This window comes from Leptonychotes weddellii, chromosome 9 (assembly GCF_054177405.1).
Source record: "Leptonychotes weddellii isolate Sample4059 chromosome 9, ASM5417740v2, whole genome shotgun sequence".
Lineage (NCBI taxonomy): Eukaryota > Metazoa > Chordata > Mammalia > Carnivora > Phocidae > Leptonychotes > Leptonychotes weddellii.
Window position 1 is genome coordinate 60,398,693 of NC_138377.1, and position 23,559 is coordinate 60,422,251.

At 39.6% G+C, this 23,559-nt stretch overlaps 1 long non-coding RNA gene across 1 annotated transcript; it reads right to left on the reverse strand.

The window, feature by feature from the left end:
- Nucleotides 1–1,154: 1,154 nt before the first annotated feature.
- LOC102745541 (uncharacterized) lies at nucleotides 1,155–23,152 on the reverse strand. Its single transcript, XR_004075008.2, has 4 exons — nucleotides 23,045–23,152; nucleotides 22,507–22,579; nucleotides 14,929–15,070; nucleotides 1,155–4,844 (listed from the first exon to the last, which is right to left on the reverse strand). It is a non-coding gene; the product is annotated as an uncharacterized LOC102745541 (long non-coding RNA).
- Between the last annotated feature and the right edge of the window lie 407 nt (nucleotides 23,153–23,559).

Genomic DNA, 23,559 nt, shown 5'->3' on the forward strand with positions numbered 1-23,559 from the left:
TAAATTTTACTGTCATAGCAATTCTTCATAGGAAAAAATTCTTAAATCTAAGGTTGTTAATCTGCAGTTTTTTGAGTATTGTAGTCACTTAGAATTAGCAGTTAACAATGAAAAAACCTCTTAAGAGCATTGACTTTTTACACTTCATTCTAACAAAACAATTCACTATTTACTTATTTTACAGTTAATCTCCGTGCTAAATCTGAAAGTATGCTCTCAATAACAACTATAATAAAAGAATGTAGAGGGGCGCCTGGGTGGCTCAGTTGTTAAGCGTCTGCCTAATGCTCAGGTCATGATCCCAGGGTCCTGGGATCAAGCCCCCCATCAGGCTCCCTGCTCAGCGGGAAGCCTGCTTCTCCCTCTCCCACTTCCCCTGCCTTGTTCCCTCTCTCGCTGTGTCTCTCTCTGTCAAATAAATAAATAAAATCTTAAAAAAAAAAGAATGTAGAGATAATGACACAAAATGATAAAAGCAAGGAAAATGCTCATTTGAGGATATAATCTCTTTCACATATATGAGCTTTAAGTAGACATGAAGAAGTAGGAGAAATGTTCTACAAAAATTACCCAGAGAATTCCTATAGAACAAAACCTATCAAAGTGTGTAGAAAGCCTTCTGAGATTCCAATCCCTATTAATAAACCCTTTCTAATATGAGATATTTTGCTCTACAAAATTATGTGCAAATAAATTTTATAAGCAAAAGTTCCTTACCATTGTTAATGAAAACTTAGAGGAAGAATCATAAAACTTAGTTTTGTTGGTGGAAGTGTTAGACAGTTGGTAAAGCAGAGATAATGCTATATGTTCAGCAAACCCATTTATTTTTTTAAATATAATAAATTGAAATATAATAAATTGTTGACTGTAATTTTATTACAAAAGATTGAATTTTCATTATGTATTTTTTATTATGTTATGTTAATCACCATACATTACATCATTAGTTTTTGATGTAGTGTTCCATGATTCATTGTTTGCGTATAACACCCAGTGCTCCATTCAGTATGTGCCCTCCTTAATACCCATCACCAGGCTAACCCATCCCCCACCACCTCCCCTCTAGAACCCTCAGTTTGTTTTTCAGAGACCATCGTTTCTCATGATTCATCTCCCCCTCCAATTTCCCCCCCATCATTCTTCCCCTCCTGCTATCTTCTTTTTTTTTTAACATATAATGTATTATTTGTTTCAGAGGTAAACCCATTTATTTTTCTTCCTTAACACATAACTAAATTACATTCCCAAACCTCCTGTGCGATTAGGTTGGGCCATGTGACTGACTTTGGGCCAGTGGGTAGTATTATCTTTCAGAATCCTCAACAAGCTTTCTTCCCTCTATATCTAGTACAGAGTATCCAGGACTCCAGGGCTCTATAAGATGGCAGAGTGAGTCCCTGAGTGACATAATGGAATATTCTCTATCTGACCCATACTGGAATGTGACATAGAGGAGTAAAAAATCTTTATAGTGTTAAGCCTCTGAAACTTGGGAAAGGCCAGAAGATTATTCATTCATGAATGTATCTGTTTCTCAAATATTATGAATAAGAATTACAGGGGATAAAAATAAAATTTAGTACTACAGAGGAGGGCAAAAATGGTTATTGTATTGATCTAAATATTAGATTAGGAATAGTTTTTAGGAAGTACAGTTCACCCTTGAACAATACAGATTTGAACTACACAGGTTCACTCATATGTGGATTTTTTTAATAAATACAGTACAGTGCTATAAATGTATTTTCTCTTCCTTATGATTTTCTTTCTTTTTTTTTAAAGATTTTATTTCTTTATTTGACAGAGAGAGACATAGCGAGAGAGGAAACACAAGCAGGGGGAGTGGGAGAGGGAGAAGCAGGTTTCCCGCCAAGCAGGGAGCCCAATGTGGGCCTCAACTCCAGGACCCTGGGATCATGACCTGAGCTGAAGGCAGACACTTAACGACTGAGCCACCCAGGTGCCCCTCTTCCTTATGATTTTCTTAATAACATTTTCTTTTCTCTAGCTTAGTTTATTACAAGAACAGAGTATATATAATACATATAACGTATAAAACATGTATTAATTGACTTTATGTTATCAGTAAGGCATCCACCCAGTCAACAGTAGGGTATTTAGTCAAATTTTGGAGGAGTCAAAGTTAGACACAGATTTTTGACTGCACTGGGGTTGGTGCCCCTGACCTGGGCATTGTTCAAGTGTCAGTTGTATATGATCTGAAGTATTCTGCAATTGGTCCCTGTCAAACTCTTGCTTCCCCAGTTGTATGCTTAATTTATATCATCTCATTATGATATTATAAATATTAGTAATAAATGCTTAAAGCATTAGCTACCATTCATTTCTTGCCATACTATGAGAATAGTGCTTAGCACTTTATATGAACTATCTCATTTAATTTCAAAGTTACCCTATGAGAGAGTTTTAAAAATATACTCATTTTACAGAGGAAACTGATGTCCATGAAAGTTAAGATGATCTCACAGCTAGTAAGTGGTGAATCCAGAATTCAAAGGTCTTTTTGACTCCATGGCCACCCTATTAATATACAACATGGCATTAAGTGTAATATTTGGTTTCAAACAATTACTGTTTGAGCAATGATAATTTACTTCAACTACTTTCCTACCCACAAACAGAATCATATAGTTGTTCGTTCATTTTGTACATCACAGAAAAGGCCAATAGGAAGAGTTGATCTTAGCAAATATATTGTCATCTTGGATCTGCCCCTCATAGTGAAAACCTTACACCCTGATTTTATCAACATGCCAAAAATCCATCTATCTATTAAGGGTAGATGCACAGTAATCACTAATGTTTTGACCCAAAAATCAAATTATTCATTTATGATGAATAATTTAAATGAAAAAAAAAACTTCATTGAAGGCCTGGAATATAATTACACACCTAAAAATAACTACCATTATAAATGATATATATAAGGGGTGCCTGGGTGGCTCAGTCAGTTAAGAATCTGACTGTTGATCTCAGCTCAGGTCTTGATCTCAGGGTCCTGAGTTCAAGCCCTGTATTGGGCTCAACACTGGGCGTGGAACCTACTTAAAATATATATATATTATTATTTATATTATTTATAATATATTTATATTATTTATAATATATATTTATATTATTATATACATATAATAAATGATACATATGAAATTCATGTGATTAGTATGTATCCTTGAGCAGAGATACTTTGGAAGCCAAATACTAATCAGAATATTACTTGAAAAATATGGATTCAGAATGAAGATATTTTTGTGAATAGAATGTTTAATAGCATCAACTATAAATAGCTTGATACTCATTCACAATATGAATAACTTTGTCTTTGGGACTGAGGTTCAATGGAATTAAGTCCCACTCCCTCATCTCTGCACCATATTTGGATAGGCTTTGCCCATATTGCTTTTGACTTTCCTATTATCTGCTTTCATGGCTAAAAATCTTTCTGTGGATATGTCAATACCTTCAACTAGTTTATGTCAAACCCTGCTGCACAGGAATTTATCTGTTCTTTTAAGAGAACTTTGCATATCCTTGTACTGATCTATTTTGATTGATCTTGAAATTCAACAATCCAAAGGCAACCTCATCTTGCGTCCTTTATTTCAGATCTTTTGCCAGTACCTCTCTCATAATAGTCTATAGGAATAATTAAAAAAAAAGACAAGAATTGAAATAATTAATTCCAGGATAAGATAATGCTCACTGAAAAATCCTGCCTATTTATGAGAAATTAGTGAAGATAAATAATAGCAGCTGTTCTCTGTTTCTTTCACATAGTGTAGAAGCAGTGTATCCACAGGATTCAGTTAATTTTTTTTTTTTTAACACACATCTTGATTGCTGGGGTAAAGCTCTCCAAACTCCTCCTACAAGAGGCACCATGTTTCTCTTCATAATGGTACCAAACCCCATGGTAAGCTAGAACTGTTGCTCTGAAAGGAAGCATGGCTCAGAATTCATCAAGGTTGCCATACAGTGTCAGGGAAAGATGGGGCTATGCCAGTTGCACTCCATCAGTGAAAAACTAAACTTGTTCAATCTTTATGCTGCAACCATGCCATGCACTTCAAGAGCAAAGTCTAGTGCTACGGTCCTGGTGTTCCTTTTTCCAACTAGGCGAATGCCAAGGGAGCACTTCCCCACAAACAAATATGTGGGAGATAATAAACGCAATAACAAGGTTTATTAAACCACCAGGGTGCTTCAAGACTGGAATGATTCAGTCAGACAGAAACAAACAATTTTTATTCCTTTACTGTTGTTTCTCTTTTATCTGTGAGCCAGGGGGTAGGAAGAGGACCAAGAATTCAAATATGGGGTGGGGGGGGCGCCTGGGTGGCTCAGTTGGTTAAGCGACTGCCTTCCTCTCAGGTCATGATGTCAGGGTCCTGCGATCGAGCCCTGCATCGGACTCCCTGCTTCTCCCCCTACCACTCCCCCCGTTGTGCTCTCTCCCTCTCTCTCTGTCAAATAAATAAATAAAATCTTTAAAAAAAAAAAAAAAGAATTCAGACATGGGAAAGATCTGGATGAACTTAGGAACTATTCTAGTAGTTTAGAGTCCGGAGAATACTGTAGAGAAAAGTATTCCAAAAACAAAAACCAGGAAGAATGCTGAAGCAGCTTTCTCTGGAGACACAGCATGCATAGTTATGGAGTTCCCAGACACGTTTCTGCCTGGATCCAGCTACTTTTCTTTGAGTTGGAGAACATACTTGGAAACCTCTGACTGACAACAGCACACTGATGAGTAGATATCCTTTGATGTGAAGTGAATGATCATGCCATCAACCTTCACTGTACTGGCCAATGAGAAACCTCTGAAAATAACAACATGGAAAGGACAAGCAAATAAATGACAATACAGAAAAGGCAAAACTTCTTAATAATAAGAGATAAATAGACAGATAAAAATTAAGTTACAAAAGCAAAAATTTTTAAACTATATTAATACCATATTTGTAATTCTTTAAATTCTTGTACTATTATAGCATGTTGTTACATTCACCAAATTTTATTTTTATTAGTAGAACTAATTTAACTGATAATAAAATGAGGGAAATTCCATTAAAGTAAGCATTGTCTATGGTGTCACTGTAAAAGTTTGGTCAGATCTGAATACACAAACTATTTCAGTAAAGCAAAAAAGAAAACACATGAAAAATTGTTGTGTATAATTGCGCATACACAAGGTTACCCTCCCCAAAAATTATGAATAAAAAATTTTAAAGAATTTAAAAGAAAAAAGGTCAAGAGTATTTTTTAAAATATGAGGGATCCTAAAATTCTAATTATCTTACTCTATCTTTAGCAACTATAAAAAATAAGACACAGCACACCAAACTCACCAACTATCATATGGTTTCACTTTGTTCTTAACAGTTTACTGTAGTCAACAACAAGCTAAACCATATTAGTGGAGAGAAATCAAAAGAAACATAAAACTCTAAAAGAAAAAATATATATTCCAAAGAAAAAAATAAAAAAGTATCTAATAAAACGTCCCAAATAAGAGCTAATTACTGTCTGGCAGAACTAATAAATGAAAAAAAATCAAAGCTGAATGAAAGCTTTATTGCATCTCCATTACTACTGGATAACAGCTTGAGGTACTTGTACAAAAGCTGTTTTTTTTGGAACAATGACTTTGGGTTTGTGTTTCTTTTTCCAAACACTATAGCTTAATGGTATATGCACAATAAATAAATAATGGACCATAAAGCTTTTCCTAAAACTTTTTTTAAAGATTTCATCTATTTATTTGACAGAGAGAGAGAGAGAGAGAGCACAAGGCAGCAGCAGAGGAGAGGGAGAAGCAGACTCCCCGCTGAGCCAGGAGTCCGATGCCAGGCTGGATCCCAGGACCCTGGGATCACGACCTGAGCCGAAGGCACACGCCTAACCGACTGAGCCACCCAGGCACCCCTTTTCCTAAAACTCTTTTTTTTTTTTTTTTAGAGATTTTATTTATTTATTTATTTGAGAGGGAGGGAGAAACAGCATGAGAGGGGATAGGGTCAGAGGGAGAAGCAGACTCCCCGCCGAGCCGGGAGCCCGATGCAGGACTCGATCCAGGGACTCCAGGATCATGACCTGAGCCGAAGGCAGCCGCTTAACCAACTGAGCCACCCAGGCGCCCTTCCTAAAACTCTTAATGATAATTTTCAAGAAAGAATCTCAAACTCACTTATAATGGTGGACAAAGCTTCCATTTTTGAGAATAATGAATTAGTCATATGTAGCTATATCCCAAGAGGCAGGATTTGACTTTCAAGTCCTAAAAAGTAATTATCAAGAGGCTCTATGTAACTGCAAATTTGATCCAGGTTTCCTTTTCTAAAAATGCGATATCAAAAAGAATAAAGGACTACCCATATTACAATATTTTCTTTAAATATATGGGAAATATGATGTCCATGTATAGTTCATTATTTGAGTGGGGCATTTGGTTTGTCTTGTCTACAACAATTAAATGGGGCAATACACAAAAATGAAGGCCTATTCAAACTTTTTTACATTTTCAGTCAGACAAAGAAGATGCTCAGGGGCGCCTGGGTGGCTTCGGTTGGTTAAGCAACTGTCATGATCCCAGAGTCCCAGGAGGGATCCAGTCAGCATCCAGCTCCCAGCTCAGTGGGGATCCGCTTCTCCCCCTGACCCTCTCCCGTCTCATGCTCTCTCTCACTCTCTCTCTCTCTCAAATAAATAAATAAAATCTTAAAAAAAAAAGAAGATGCTCAGATCTTGAGAATTACCTGTCCTGTTTCACAGGTAGCACCTGTATTGCTGCTACACATCTGTGGAAGCACAATATCAGCCAACTGTTAATCAAGGATCACTTCCCTTCAAAGTGACTGATGATCCACTGTTAAAACAGCTTATAAAAATAACTTCTCCTTCGAAAAGGTGCTTCAGGGTTTTCAGACACATCTCACCATTCCTGCTAGCTTAATGCATGTTTGAAAGTTAATTTCTCATTAATATTTAAAGTAGAAATGGCTTCAGAACAAATTTTAAATGATCCATTACATTTTAGAAATAAAATATTATTGGCATTATTTTCATCTCGATTACAAGGAATAATAATGTCCAAGATTGGCTTTTAAAACTGTTAATGAGCCCTGGCAATGTGAAAAAGATATGGATTAGGTAGATGTAATGAGATATGATTAAAGGGTGCAGGCACTGAAGGGTGTTGGGAGAAATTCTTTTCTGAAAGAGTATAATTAGTGTCTGATAAAAGTACTTAGTAGGTAAGATTTTTGAAGAAGAAAGGTTAAGATAAACACATACTTTATGACAAACCTGCTTAATTTTTCCCCTTTGGTTCTCTTACATACTCAATATTATGTTGAAGTTTCATACATAAATAATGTTTGTCAAATACTTCATGCAATTCTACCAGACAATTAGAGTGTTTTAATTGCCAGACACGGAGAGCACAAAATGTGTTGAAACATCTTATTCCATTTCAGTGTACATTTCTTTGTTGATTTATGTAATGTAGCTAATAATATGCAACCTACCCTAGTTTTAAACAAACAAATGAACTTCTAAAAAGCAAGCTTTCCATAAGTTGCTAAGCAACTCCAAAGGCACATTTTATCAATTTAATAAATAACATTTAGATGACAAATCCTTAAGGAAGATTTCTAACTCCATTTTATAAAAAGTAGAAAATCCAAGCAGGTACCCTTCTGATTTTCCTGTTTCTAAGGCCTCAGGGCTAGACAGAGCCACTGCTATTTTCAGAGGTACACTGGACTCACCAAACAAATAAAACATTTTGCCAATTGAAGTTGTTATATAATAGAAGTTAGGTTCTGGGACTCATTGTGTAGCTCTCAGAGTTAGAGCTCATGCTTCATTCCCATACCTGACGGTTTCTCAACCTCAGCCCTATTGACATTTTGGACTAGATAATGTGTTGCTGTGGAGGGCTCTCCCATGCATTGTAACATGTTTAGCAATATCTATCCCTGGCTCCTACTTGCTAGAAGCCAGTAGTGGCCTCCTAGTTGTTAAAACTAAAAATGTCTCCAGACATTGCCAAATGTTCCTGAGGTGGGGGCAGGAGGGTGGTAGGGTGCCAAAATCACACCCAGTTGAGACAGTTAAGAACCACTACAGTTGAATAATGAGTAAAGATGCTCTGAGAAAGGTATCTTGAGCTTAACTGGTGATGAAGATATCGTGATATTAGTTTTCATCAGTCAACACCTAATATCTCCTAGTACCACCAACAGTGAAGAAATAAAGGAGTAGTACTGGATTCCAGGGGTACTCTTGCTCCGTTCAAGGCTCTTGCTCCATTCAAGGCTCATTGTTGATCTTATCATTTCAATGTAATTCCCACTGTATAAAAACTGGGGAGAAAGGGCCTTGTCATAGCTCTGTGTCTGTAGTAGTATCCCATTCCAGAACTGCACCAGAATCTGTTTTCCTACTTTCTACCTCAATTTTCACTATACTCAGTTGCTAACTAGAATCATTCTAAATATAAATCTCAATTTTAATAAAGTCATCCTCTGTGCATAGGGTCACAATAGGTCTCTATCACTTCCGTTATCAAATACAAACTCCTCTACGTGGTCTTTAAGGTTCCCTACAAATTACCACCGAACTCCATCTCACCAAACACCTTTCTCATTCTCCTTTTATATCACCTTTACCCCCTCAAACACAAACATCTTGCATATGCTCATCTTCCTATGTGGCACATAAAGGACAAACTCATTTCCTCCATGAAAGTTTTCCTAATTAATCCTTCCTTTATTTCTTATCAATATCATATTTCTGTTAGAAGAATGGCGTGACTGCAAGTTAATACGTGAGCAATTATTTACTGAATGTTTTCAGTATGCCAGACACTGAATATTGCTTAGTAGTTATTTCTATCAATTTATGTTCACATTATTTATGCTCAACTAGACTGTAAGTTCCCAGAGGATAAGAACAGGTCTTATTTGTATCCCTCTGATGCCTCTTAATAATGATGCTAATAAATATGCTTTAAATTTGATTAGCAATTGTAACCTTTCAAATTCCGTTCATGGTTACTAACATTCGTTAGATATTTTCACTATTTTATAGTCAATGAAAGTGGGACATTAAATACTCTAGGGGCTAATCTATGGGTTACACAACCGGTGCTTAGTAGAACATTCATTTAATATATGCTGACTGACCGAATTCAGTCTCACAACTTCACAACTATAAAATTTCTCTCCTGTTTCTAAAGTTCTTAGTGCATTTAAAAACAAATGTTTTTGTAAAGAACAAGAACAGCTGAATGATACAGAAGACACAACGCAGAAGTCAATTAAGGTTTCCAAGGGTTAAATAATGACACAGCAGGAAAGCAAAAGAGAAATTAGTTACTGCCTCAAATTGGGTACAAGAGATTAACTTCATAAGATCTTGACCTCTCATCATAGAAAGTAAAAGAAAGCAAAATGGAAAGGAAAAACCACAGAAGGGCTGATGTACCCCCAAATTCTAAAAATCACAGCATTTTACTTCATACACACGAGTAAGTCCGAGAAAACATTTTCAACAACTCTAAGAGATTTCCTTTCACTGGTTTGGGGAAGTCCCTTAAAAAAAAAAAAAATCAAAATGCCTGTAAAAATCATTTATCTATCAACCTCTCAACACTCTTCAACAAAACCCAAGTCAGAGGTCAGCTGATTTCTGAGGCTATTCACTAACCCTAACCACCTGTGCCCAAAGAAGCAGCATATTCAGTAATTCTTTCTACATTTATTGCATGCCTACTAAGTACAGATACCAGTGTAGGCCCTGGGGTAAAACAAAGATGCCTGAGTCTTAGTTGCTGATGTGAATTCCTCCAGGGAATTCAGAAAGGGGCAGGTGCTCTGAGAAGACAAAAAAACGGTTATCTTCAATGGGCCTTTTCTCTGGCCCTCCTCCACTCCACTCCCCACGGGGTGGCGGGGGGGGGGGGAGCAGCGACGAAATTAAAGGAAATTCAGAATAAAGAGAAATGACGGGAAAACGGGTGAACGCCCCAGCAGCTACAGAAAGGCATTCAAAAAGGCTCTCCATATATCCCTCAGCCACGTGATTCGGCGGAAGTGTGGGGGTAGGAGCCGGTCAGGGCCCCACAGGAAGACCGGAAGTGCAAGATCTGGAGTGCGCGGGAGAAATTGCCCTGAGCAGGGTTTGACTCTAGAACCGAGGTCGTTCGAAGCCTCTCAGGGTTTCTCTGACCACAAGGTCCCATCACATCATAGCAGGCTTTCTGCAAAATGGGGATTTTTGAGCTTTCCCGAAGAGGTTCCTAAATGTGGCTGTAAGCTTGACGTGAGTTGGGCAGGGAAGGGGCCGCGCTCCTCTGGCAGCTTTTTCCTAGGCGACTCTGCACCCCCCACCCCGAACGGGGAGGGGAACGGGCGCTCGGCCTCGAGTCACGCGAGCGGCGTGCTGACCGGCCCGGCGCTTGCCGAGCGGCGCCCCCTTCCTGAGAGAGGAAGACTGAAGTGGGAGGCAGGACGGGGTCCTGGCGGACGGAGTGTTAGAAAGCAGGCACTCTGGGGCACCGCGGTTCCGATGGGGACACTGAAAATGTGTGGGAGGAAGGGGCTCGTGTTAGGGTTGGGGCGGGGGGTTGGGGGCCAGGGGGGAGGGGCTTCGTTCTCGCCGCCCTCCTTCGCGGAGGCCCCGGCCGGGTTCGGCTGGGCTGCTAGCGCAGCGGGCAGAGGCGCTCTGGCCTTTGCGGAAGCCGGGGCTGGGGCGGCGCTGTGTGAGCGGCTGAGGGAGCCGGGGGCGGGGAGAGTGGGGAGTGCACCACGGGGCTCTTTTCAAATTAAATTGTTAAGAATAACGTTGGCTCCGAGACTTTTATCCAGAGGGTAGAAAAGAAGATGGGAACTCGGAGTCTCACTATGTCTTCCCCGTCCCCGAATTAATTCTGGAGCTCTCAGCGTGGCCTGCCAATGCGGGACCCGGAGGAAAGAGAGCACCTCTTCTCTCTCTCAAGCTCTCGGTCTCCCGCTCCCTCTTTCTCTCCCCGTGGACAGAATCGCCCCCGCCCCTACCTTCACCCCACGCACCTCATTGAACCATCTCAGGAGTCCCTTATATATGCCACAAAACACACAACCACCACAGCGTTCCACTTCACTTAATCGCAGCATTAGGCGACTTACATCAGAATAGGCTAACCAAGAGTTTCTTGCTGGTCTTAATATAATTAAAATGCACCAGTACTGTTTGTTCCCAAAGGCATGAGAGGGAAAAGCTCGACTCCGTGCTGAAGGTCAATAGATCTCCATAACTTGGTTTATGAGATCACTTTTAAGCTCTCCTCAATTCAGTTTCACTGAGAATTCAGTCGTGAGAGGAAATAGCTTTTGAGATGAATTTTCATCACATTAAACGTATGACTTCTCACTTTCTGCTGTCTTTGAATGTCCAAAAATGAAATGGAAGCTGTAGGTTAATTTCCAAAAGTCTAGGGACCCAGAGGAAGCCTAACTCCCCTTCCCTGCACTGCCTGCCCTCTGGCATCCTGGAAATGGGGAGAAACCCTGGGATCTGTGGCCACAGAACTGAGGACCCTAACAAGTTATAATTGTTGAAAGGGGGAGGAGGGAGGGTGGGAGGAGAGAAATGGAAAGGAGGAAAAAAAATAACATTTGTGTTCATTTACACATTTCCTGTGCGGAACAAAAAAGTCCCACCATCAGCAAAAGAAGTCTCTTCCTCCAAAATAGCAGCCAAAGAAGGAAAATTAGAATATGCATAAATTCCTTCATTTTCATTCGCACAGAGCATGATTTCCGGCAGATTTGTATTTAAACTGCTCGATTAATCCCAATTTCTGAACATTTTACTTAGCATCTTCCCAAAACTCACCTAAAGAATATTACTCTCCTCCCACCACCCTGTTTTGAAGCCTCCCTCTTTCCTATTCTCCAACTGCCAATGAGAATTTCATTGATAAAACTGTACCTTTATTTTTCCTGTCCACTGTTTTCCAAACTGGATTGATGCACTGGACTACACTTTAATACAAACTGGTTGCTGTCTGTGAGCCGTAACTGCAGATGAGAGCCTAGTGGAAAGGCTATGTTTTTGAAATGTGTACCTAAAAGAGACTAAACATGACAGGACCAATAGACTTTTGCAGCTTCTCTCATGGCATGAAAAACTTTCCTGTTCTACACAGGTCATATTCTTTCACCATTAGCAATAGTTAGGATGCTTGAACTTTTCCTCCCCCAAATCTCCACCTCTACCTGTTCCCCATTTTTAAGGAGCATGATAGACAATCCTGACCCTCTTCAAAGGAATATTACTCTTCATAAATATTCAAAGTGTGTCAGTCCATTAAGTCCCCCCACAGCCCATTTCTAAAATATTTGCTTTGCCACTTGTGCAACAGAGCTGGCTGTATCGGCCTTGAAAAGTTCTTTGTTGGAAAAAAATATTAGCATCATTTGAAACCATTCCTTTCAAAATATCACTTGACTTGGGCTTACTTCCACTATCTTTGAAACTGTTTATGTCTTTTCTTTAATAGTAGGATGTTAATGTTTAAAGAATGAAATTACTACATCTTGGTTTATTGAAAACATATAGATCACAATTCCACTCATCCCTAAATTCCTTATTCTTGCAACAGCCCAAGACAGAAAGAAACCTATATTTGCTTCTTACAGTCTAAGCAGAATGTAGTGGTTCTGGCTTTCCTTCATTGTTTACAGATCAGAAACCCCAATTACTGGTGGTAAAAAGTTACAAATGCTAGTTTTTGCTTAGTTCTTAGTTTCTATAAAAAATGAACATACATATTTGAACTATATGCAACATGGCATATATAATGTATATATATGTGTATATAAATGCATAAACATTTGAATATCTGGTTTATGTTGGTTAAAGATTTTTCAAGATATTGGTATATAGAAGCCTATTAATTTTGTTAAATAAGTGCATAACTGAGTGCACGCAAATGTCTGCATGACTTTTACTACTTTGTGAAATAACTGCTTTTGTTGTATCTTTACTTTCTGTCAAATATTCCCATTATAAAAGTATTAATTTAGTGTCTTTTAGTTAGGCATGTCTCCAATGACTCAGAGGTTCTCAGTTATATATACAATTAAAGCCAAAGTGTTTGAAAATAAATTCTTAAAAGCCATACTTTGGGGGTGTATGTAACAAGATTGAGGGCACTTTTACTGGAAATATTGATTTCTTTTAATTTTCTTCCTGAAACAAATGACACTTGTCTCTGAATCAAAGGAAAAATTCAAATAAAAATCACAATAACAGAGTATTTTCCTTAAAATATTATTTTAATTAGAACTGGATTTTATATAGAAAGCTCCAGTTTGATTTCAAGTTGCAGAGCTGTACTTCCAGAAGAGCTGAAGTGAACTTAGTAGTTATTAGTTATTATTAGTGCACGGAGAAAGCCTGGGGAACCACTGAAGAGCAAAGCGATATACAGTTTCAGCCAGTCACCTTACTCCCGTTGCAGAATGAGCATCACCTCAGTGAACTTATCCCTAGAAATAAAGTTCCTCAGTCTTGGTCGATCTTTAGTGAAATAATATTCTCATGAACAGGAATATTTTCATATTTTTTTAAAATGAAAAAAAAAAAAAACTAGACAGAAACGAAAAAAAGATTGTTCAGCCTCCCTGCTGTGAAAGGTGCAGAGATAGAAGCCCGGTACTACCAGCAGGGAAGCCAGCCCTTCCTTTCTTTCCCCTCCCTTGCTTCCTTCAACTACTGTTGGGTTTAGTTATGGACTGTGTGCATATGTGAAGTTGAAGACAATATCTAAAGAAAAAAGTTTTCTAGAAGACAAAACTGGCTATTGATAGTTATGCTTTTCTTTTGTAATTTGTTTTTTAACAAGGCATACAGATCTTATTTTCTCATAAATTTTCAGGGCTACGTTGATTTGCAGGAAGACACAACAAAGCCTAAAGATTTAACAGTCACCCTTCCGTGCTCCCAGTCTGTTCTTCTATAACTAAGGTCTGTTTCCATTTGGCCTTAGCTGCTGGGCTGCTGAGGAATTTCTATCTCAGTCCTGCTCTCCTCTCCTGTAACTGCCCTTCATCTCCTAACCAGCTTTCTTTCCCCTTCACAAATGAAGGCAATTATCAAACAACCTGCTTTAACTCCAACATCTGCTGGACAAACAGAGTCTCATTCCCTCCCCACCTGATTTTTATTTTCTTTCATTTCCTTTTTCTTGGGGTGGGAGGAGGGACAGAGGCTTAGGAGATGGGGAGAACATTCGGCTGAGAGGAGTTAGATCCCTGCAGGTACAAACTCACTGGTAGATTTCTTTACAACCTAGACTCAGGAACTGGTGGCTGTTCTTGCACGTAGGACAGTAAACCTTGGCAGGTTTACAATTGACAAAAGCACCTCTACCTCCTCCTAAGGAGACAGGCTTAGCTTTACTGCCTGGATCACCACTAGTTATTAACATCTTCAACCTGAGTTCTTCCTTTCACTTCTACTTCCCTCATTTTATTGTCCCCTTTCTGTCTTTTTATCCAGAAAGGAATCAAAAGAGTTGGTGATCAGGGGGACCTAGTTCCTGATTTTTGTGTCTTGCCCTTTGGGATGAGTTCCTCAGGGCCAGTGTTCTCTTTAGACTCAAAGGAACCTTAGTTACTTCGTCCTTCTGAAACTCCTCAGCTTTGTGAACATGGTTCCCAAATATGACAACTTGCCCATTCACCAGCCAGAAGGCACCAGGTCTTTCTACCCAAGAATCCCTTCACATGTCTGCCTCTGTTTACAGTCTCCATCCCAGACTGATTTACTTGGGAATCGTGTCCAAGGGGGACACGCCTATAGCAATGAAGAGGAATGGGTACAAAAGCACTTAGTGCTATTAAAAAGACCTACCATATTAGACCAAGGGAGTCTTTATTAGAACACTTGAGTTGGACTGGAATGGATCATCCATCTAACCAGTGAAACAAATCAGAGGAATGCCCGATTGTAGCCATGAAACGCATTTCAGACTGAAATGGAGTCCATCTTCATCCTGTCAACCAGAGAAATTATTTTAAAATTGTTTCTGCTATTATTGTTGGCATTATTATTAACAATTTATTTCTGTCATTATTGCTGCAGTTTTTGTTATTTTATTTTTGTTGTTATTGCAGCTATTATACTATTCAACAGAAGTTTAGAAAGATTAGTCAGATTAATTAGTTTATTGGTAATTTAAAGCTGAAAACTGGTAATTAAGCCAAAAAACTAAAAATGATCAGGGATGATTCATACCAATGTAGGATTTGGGAGGAAGAGAGTCTAAATTTTGGATATAAAATTTGGCAGCTGTGAAATAAACAGGACTTGGGGATCAGAAATATGGTAATTGAAATATTCTTAGTCACTCAACCTCTTTCCCTCCTCCAAATTCAGCTAAGATCATTCTTTGATTTGCTTGATAGAGGAAAAATACTATATTTGCTTTTGTTGACAGAGAACAAAGACCCCATGCTTATTCTTCATGTGATTTGCATTTGCACGTGGATTCCCTTGCTTAGGACATCCAAATATCTAAGCTCACTCCCCTCCAAGTTTGCCTCTCTTTGCTCTTGTTATGCACCTCACTGGAGAGGGTGCATCATATAAGACAGGTATACAATTTCAGCCCTCTCCACAGACAGATTCCATGGAATATAAATTCAATAATGCAATTCTCTCCACAACAAGCTCTCTGCTCTCTTTCAAATATAATTAATGTTTTGATAGTGTAGTTCTTTAACTACATATATACACACAAAAACAGACGCACCCTCTAGCTTTGCTGTTTGTGCATTTAAAACAGAAATGGATGTGGCTCTTTCAGTGACTCCTAAAATTCCTCAACTCAGTCAGCCCACAGAGAAGAAATCTGTTTAGGTAATAACTGCACAGTCTGTTGTGTGCCCAGAAATATTTAAAACAATAAAAAATGCAAGCCCCTAGTTTTTGATAGTCATTTTTTGTCAAATTTCCTAGAAAATAAAGGATATTCTGAATTGATATTCTGATACAGACATTCACTAGATAACAGTCAAAATCAACAAAAACACAGTCCTAAACTACTGGTTGTCTTTTCCAAGTTTTGATGATGGAAACTGAATTTCAATACCTTCCATTTTATCCAATTGGTGCTAAATTAACACAGATGTATCAAAACTAGCAACCATAATAGACAAAACTACAATGACTTTCATAGAAATTGCTTACTCCATCAAACACCTCAGTCATGTTTTAGGTGGATTATTACATTTAGTTGCAATTGGTTGTATATTAACTATTCATATGTGAAAGACGATCAGAAAGAAAGATATGTAGAGGACAATATGGCTAGGAGGAGTTAAGTAAGCAAATGCTTCTGAACTCCCATATTCAAATGTACCATATCCCTAACATTTCATTGCTACAAACTATAGTACATGATATATTTTCAGTCTTTAATAAAGAAAAATACATAACCTGTGATTCTTAATCCAATGAAAATATAAACTTTAATCTTCCCATATTGTTACTGGTTGAAGAAGCTAGTTATTTAGAACTAATACACTGATTTCCGAGCATCTTGGCCATTTTGCTTGACTCCTGAGTGTGTATGAGGTGCTGGCAGGGGAAGCATTTTACATATTTCTCCACAACATTTTTAGAGGGGATATGTAAAAGGGATTTCTTTTACATCTTTTGAGGTTTAATTTTCTTACTCTTCATGTAGTATTTGGTGTTTGGAATTGTGAAAGAAGATAAAAGAATGAACAAGGAAAGGAGAACATGTGGCTGATTCCAAGTAGATCGTTTAACTGGATGGAAAGAAACAAAAATATTTCCCCACTGCAGTTGTGCAAAGAAAGGGAAAAGTGTGTGATCCGTCAAGAGCTCACTTGTGCTTTTTGTTACTGTTTTAGATGGTGGCCCATCAGGGTTCCTTTCCCATTACTTTCCTCCAAAATGTTTTCCTTGAGAGCATTATGTGGAAACTACTTGTCCCTTCATTCTCTCACAGGCTAATATATAACAGCAAATATTTTAGTTAAATTTTCAACAGAAAGTTTTTACAGGTACAGAGATTCAGTCTTAGTACAGAAGCTAATTACCAATCCCAGTTGGTTAGATACACTTACCTTGATATTTGCTTGTGGTGAGCTATAAAATTTTATATATGTGTAAGATTTTTACAATATCGATCAGCAATGACATGTGAGCTATCAAAAAATCCTGAGACTACATTTGTTCTGATTTCTTCTTCGTTTTCCCTTTCGATTTGTTTTTGAAGCAGTGACATGACTACTTCTCTGACTCTCAAATGAGGTTTCCTTTGGCTCAGATTAATATTTTAAAGAAGATCACATACACGGTTGGAAAATATTGTTATTTTTTTTTTAATGGGGAAAATTGGACTCCCGCGTGTCAGATCTGTGGTTTTCCGAAGGGCAATGGAAATGGTACTGACATCACTTTGCACTTTAACAATCGGATTTGGTCAGGGTACAAGTTGTTTGTTTAACCCGACAGCTCGGTGCACTCCGTCGCACGCTTTGCACACTCATTAAAACGATTATTCACGACCTGTCGAGTGTTTTCGGGTTCATTCACAGGAAAGGCTTGGAGCAAGCGAGAGCAATTCAAGTCAACACTGTCCACTACCCGGTGCACGTGAGGACGAGCTGGTGCGTGCGTAAAAAGACGGAGGGAGGGGTGGGTGAGCACGCTTTAGCTATAAATCCTGTTCATCCGATGCTCTGGAATCTCAATCTCGAAAGAATGCCAAGAGTGCTTGGTCTTAAAAGGCTATGTCGCTGTGTTAACTTCAAGGGCTTGGCACAGGATAGAAAAATAAAATAAACCAAATAAACAAACTCAAATCTCTCCCTCCTTTCAACCTTCTGCAAAGCTTGAGGTCCCCGGGCTCGGCCACCTTTTGCCTGCAGCTGCCGGACCGTGAGGCTCCACCTCTCACGTCGCGGAAGCTGAGGATAAGTAGTTTCAGGAAAACTCACCAGGGTGAAGAGATTAATTCCCTTTCCATCTCCCAAGGCCCTTTCGTTCTCAAGAAAGAATTCGGTTACTTTTCCTTTCTATATTTCTCTCAAATACTGGAGGGGGTGGCAGGAGTAGGGGATGCAAGAGATGAAGAATATGACTGTTAACCATAACTGGTAGATGTCTTCCAAATTACTAGGAAAGAAAGACTCATCTTCCAAACTGCAAGCAAAATCCTATGAAACGAGGAGTAAATAGCCCTCGATAAATTAGACCCCTTGTTTTCTCAATTTCCAAGTCATCTTTCAACATTTTGTGATGATAATAAGCACAAACACGAATGAATCTCAATCTCCCACAATTGCCTGTACCTATAAAAGACACACCCCGTGGTCTTTAGCTGTTGTATTTCTTCAAATGAGCCCTGATATAACATTCACGTGTGAGCTATTAGTTCAAGAGAAATGCCTATCTTCATACGGTGTAATCGCAGATACATACTAAATAATAGAACAGATGAGTGTATATATGCATTTAATATATACTGAAGAATTCTGGAATATCCTGTTCAGCATGAGTATCCCCCCCCAATAACTTAACAATACCATTTCTATATTCAAATCCTGCTCCCCCTTGATTTTTCATCTACATCCTTAGTAAACCCAACGGCCAGCTTATTGTTATGAGGAAAATCCAGTCATGCCAACGGAAAAAGACAAGGCTCACTCATCGGTTTCACTCTATCATATCTGAGATAATAAAATCATCTGTTTTTCTATTTTATTGAAACATCAATACAATATGTGAAGAGAAGAATGGAAGTTTTCAAGTAGCATGAGGTTTTAATCAGAAACAGGTTTCTAATTGCTAAAAAGCAAGTACGAATAAGTAATTTTGTAAACTCCCTGGGTTGCTATAATTCACTATCAAGTTTACTTAAAATTGATCTGTCAAATGTGTTTCCTGTACAAGCTCTTTCATTAAAACCAACCTGCAATAATAATCAAGAGGCAGATGCTGAAATATGTAAGTAAATAACTGAAAGCCTCTGCATAAATAAACACAAATCAATGCAGTAATAGACAACACTATCGATGTAAGAATGATCGATTTTAGTCTTCCAACCTGCAATCAGAGCTTGCAGTGTATAATTAAAAGTAAAATTTTCAACTCTACTACTACTACTACTACTACTACTACTACTACTACTACTACCACCACTGGGAAAATAAATAAACAAGCCCTGCTTGCTGCCAGTTCTACCTGATCCTACTTTAGCCCATCTAGAGTATTTCTGAAGGGGTGGGAGAAGTACTCCACTTTTTCTAAGAAAGCTTTGTCAAACTCTAAAACATTATTATAAAAATTATAAAAGTATCAAATAATAATATTATCTCCTTTTCCTTGTTCTGAATTTCCAACCTTTATCATAGCCTCTAATTATTCAGCACATTTTAATAGGAAACACAATAGTGCTTACTATTTTTAAAGATTTTTTTCTCAACTACTATGATACTTTGGGTTTAAAGATTTTTTTGGCCCTTTTGTTAAAATGAATAAGAAAAATGTAATTTCTTCAATATACCCTGAAGCTCTCACACCTATGCCTGCATATACAAGCAGTCTGAAACAAGAAAGGGGGAAAAAGCATCTGCGTTATTCCAAAACTGTTTCATACAATGATTGCAAAACAGTGTCTGACTGAAAGAAATAAATATGCCTTGGATTTCTAGAAATCCATATCTAGAATGGTTCAGATTTTGCTTAACATTAAATTTCCTTTTTCAGACTATCCTTGGAGGGCAGAATTAATTTAGATTAGCAAGAACCAGTGTATGATGATTTTGAGTATTTAGGTTCTGAAGAGTAATGAAAATACGGTGTTCGTGTTTTTTTCTTAATCAACAAAGATGCTTATTTACATTCATCCTTGAATTACTGTGGTCCTTCTGGGGCACAGGCCTTTAAAAGAATTTCTTAGTTATGAAATTCAGCTTCTTTGAAAGTGATCTTTCTTACATAATAGCACCTAAACATGGGTTTTGATTATATTATTAGGTGACCAAGCATTCTCTGACTCCTCTCTTTCCCATCCAGGGGCAGCCAGACCCAAATGGAAAATATCATCAGTTATTGTTTAGGGCTAATTTAACAGATAATTTAACTCCAAACAACAATGATCAGGTCATTACATTTCAGAGCAGTGAGAAAATGAAAGAACCGAGAAACAACTCTCCCTAACTCCGCTAGTTTTTGGTGTTTCTGCCCAATCAACGGCATCAACAACGTCTGCCCTACAGACGTGGAGTAAGATACGTTTGCACTTTAAACGTGTTCTGATTCAAAAAATGAGACACTAAGGGGAACAGAAGGGGGGGAGGATAAAACTGAAGAAGACAACCCAATTCAGGGAGTGCTAGCCCTGTAGGAAAATTCAACCTAAGGCGAAAATGCATAACCAAACATGTCTGGCAACGGAACACTTTATTTCATTCGGACACGAATCCCCAAATCTCGCAACGTGCAATATGCTTTCCTCCCGTGCAGCTTTTCCGCAAGGCCAAAGATCAGGGGAGAGGATCATACGGGTTAAGCCACAGACCACCAAAAGGACGTGGGGCGTTTTATCTCCCTTCTCACCCCCACAGACACAATTTTGAGAGTTATTTGATATTATTTTAAATGCATTTTCTGATGACAATTTCAAGGTTTCTGCCTACCTCACGTTTTGATAGGAGGCCAGGTGAGGATGGAGTTAAGCACCGAAATTGGGTCTTATGAGGGGGGATGGGGGGCAGTCGGAAGTGGACGAGCTCTCTTTTGCCTGTCCTTTTCTCCCCTTCCTCTTTCCAAGGCTGAACCACCGCCAGAGAATCTCCCGCGCCCGCGGGATGCTCTCTGCCCACCCAAATCCCCGGCCACCCTGTCTCCAACACAGGGCCACCCGTAGTATTAAGGTAACTCCTATCCCAAGGCCAGCTCTTTTCCTTTAAGAACCCTTCACCTTGGCCCACAGGCTTGGACAGGAAGGAAAATGGGGTAGAAAGCGAAATAGAACAGGGGAGGGAGTGGAAAAGAGAAAAGATGTCTATTACAGAGAAAACAGTTTTATCAACTAGCAGATAAGTGCTGAGATCTGAAACCGCACCAGGTAAACAAAAAGAAACAACTTTCAGGGGGAAAGGGGTGGGGGAAAAACAAGAATAAAAAGAAAAAAGGTGGGGAAGCGCGCCAGCCAAGGAAGGCTGTGGAGTCGATTTTCCTGGCATCAGCCAGTGTGCGCTACCAAACGCAAAGCTCTCCTTGTCCTGGGCAAGAGCGCCCTCACCTTGTTGCTCCCTGCTCAGCGTCGGGCTTCGAGTCCGCCGGAATCTCCGCCGCCACTTCCCGAAGCGCCTCTCCTACCCCGCTACCCGCCGCCAGCGCCGCCCCGACTCAGCAGCCTAAATCGCTTTTTACTTGATTCCAAAGGCCGAGAAAACAACGCCGCTGGGTCCCTGCCGCGCCACCGTGCCCTTCTCCAGTTTCACCCGGGAGTCCCTGAGGCGCCGGGAAGGCTAATAGGAAATCGCGGCGAGAGCCCCAAATTCGCTTCGGGTGAAGCTAACGTGCGTCTGGCGCGCTTCAGGCACTCTCGGGACAGCCAGGCTCTCGAGCTTACACCGCCGTCTCCTAAGTGTGCATTAAGAATCAATTATTTGCCTGAGATTCCCAAAGCCGGGGAACTGGGATATTCCCATCAGGGACAAAGTCAAGCCCAGAACGGTGCGCTTTTCCCGAGTCCTGCGAACGGGCGGAGGAGTAGCCTCCCACCGCGGTCCAGCCGCACTGTACCTGAAGCAGTTCCGCTAAATCCCGCGGGGACCCTCGCCTGACCTAGGCCAAGGAGCTGGGGGCGGAGGGCCAGATCTGGGAGAGGTTGGCAAAGTTAGTGTGAAAATAGGGGGAGGAGGGGCGTACTACAAAAAAAAAAAAAAAAGTGTCGGGGGTAGAGAAGAAGAAAAGAAAAAAGAACTTTAGAATTAGACAAGTCCTTGGCTCTGGAGCAAAGAGCTTTGTCTCAAATAGGGAGAACAAATGCGTGAGAGTTTGAACGTTAAGAAAGGTCCGTTAGGGTATTCTGGAAGCTGCGGCAAGACTCAGAAATCTTATTTCCACGAATTGAATTACTCTGCACTTTGGGACCAATTTCAGTCTCCCACTATCCCCTCCTACGCATAAATTCGACTCCTTTGCTCTTCACCCCTCTTTGCCATGTCTTCATCCTCTTTACTTAGGGATCCACGGTGACTTTCTGCCGACGTGGAAAAATCATGCATTTTTTCTGCTACTTCTGCTGATAGCGCGCCCGCTAAGGAAATTTTTCAAAAAAAAAAAGAGGAGCACTTTAGCCCCGGACCTCAAAGTCGCGGTTTAAGCCTTAGTCAAAAGCAATCTGGCATAGCTCTCCTCCCTCCGAAAAGCACTTGCACTTACCAATCTTGGGGTAAGAGCGTCCCAGTCCTTAAAGCTTTTTCTTCGGCATCCTTCGGCCAACACCAGGCGGAGTCTTGGATGAAGGGAAAAAACAAATAGAAATCGGAAGGGAGAAAAGAGACTCAAACACAACATTACATCATATATTCCCCGGAGCCACTTTGGCCTACATCCTCAGGACATGGTCCAGTCGAACTGACCGCCAGAATGGGGAAAAGGTCGATTTGGGGGCCAAAAACTAAGAGGTGGATTATTTTAACTGCTGGTGGTTGGAGGGAGGGGAGGCCCTAGAGGGAGGGTAGGGAAAGGGGAATGATTGGGATGAGAACACGCAAAAGAAAAACACGCAAAAGAAAATCGAGAATGAAAGCCCCTTTGAACTCTTACAGGTAGGTAGTTCTTAGGAAGAATGCAGACGTGTGTACTTGCGAAAGGAAAATCTAGATGACCCCTATTCTTTCCATATCTACAGGATCTGGCCTCAATTGGCTTCAAGTGGGGGGGGGGAGGGAAGAATTTTAATTCAAATTTCACCTACCCCGCTTGTTGGAATGGCTGCGCAGATTTTCACGTTGGAGAGTTCCATCTGTCTGGCAGAAGCTGGAGTGGTGTTGGGGGCAGGTTATCTGGTGAAGTAGGAATGTACAGGAACCCCGCCCTCTAGGCACAGTTATACAACCCCAGCAACCCGTCTCAGCCAGCTCTAAAACCTCTAATGATCTTCACCTTCACCCTTTGTTAGCCTATTTCTCCAGCAGGCATTTAGTTCCAAATACAACTAGCCACTTTAGATATTTATAAAATTAAATTCTCAGAAGCAAAATTATTTCAACACAAGCAAATTCCTCAACAATGTTGTAGGAAACACTTTGTAAAGACCACATCTAAATATATTCAATTTATCCACCTCTTTGGGTGAAATATCCACCAACCTAAATATAGACAATTATATCAATACTCTACAAGACTCATTTTTTTGGTCTCTCTACACTTGATTTTATGCAAGTCATATAAACCACATGAAATCTTCCATTGCCATAAAGATACTTGTAT